The following is a 531-nucleotide window of genomic DNA, read 5'->3' as shown; positions in this document are numbered from 1 at the left end:
CCACACCACCAACCCTCAATATAACAATATCCATAATAACAACTTACCATTGACATATTAACATTGCGCCTCTTCAGAAAATTTATGGAGTATGTTTCTTGCTGTTATGTTCACTCGCCGATCCTTACTTCTTCCCGTTTTACCTGCTGGCATCGATTTACTCCATATAGGCAACCAAAAAAATCTATTTACACAAAAGCCTCACAAACTAGTCTCTCTTTCTCTCACTATGTGCTCAAGCATATTGCAAAAACTACCTTTTCTTACGCTCGGAAGGGGAGCTTGTCCTTCAATCATTTCATATATTAGGCCATCCAAAGCTAAAACCAGTCCGGGGAAAATGGGTATTTCTCATTGTCATATCACTTCTGGAGCTGAAAGAAAAAAACAAAAAATGTGATAATTATAGAAATTCTTAACATCTTCAGAGGAGATTAACCCTTAATCCTAAAAACTGCAAGTCCCTCTTCTTTGGCATTCCATAAGGCACATAACTTGCTCTTGTGCATGAAAAATGGGAATAAGTGATCG

Source organism: Penaeus monodon, chromosome 32, assembly GCF_015228065.2.
Source record: "Penaeus monodon isolate SGIC_2016 chromosome 32, NSTDA_Pmon_1, whole genome shotgun sequence".
Taxonomy (NCBI): domain Eukaryota; kingdom Metazoa; phylum Arthropoda; class Malacostraca; order Decapoda; family Penaeidae; genus Penaeus; species Penaeus monodon.
Note: the sequence above shows the minus strand (reverse complement) of the source record.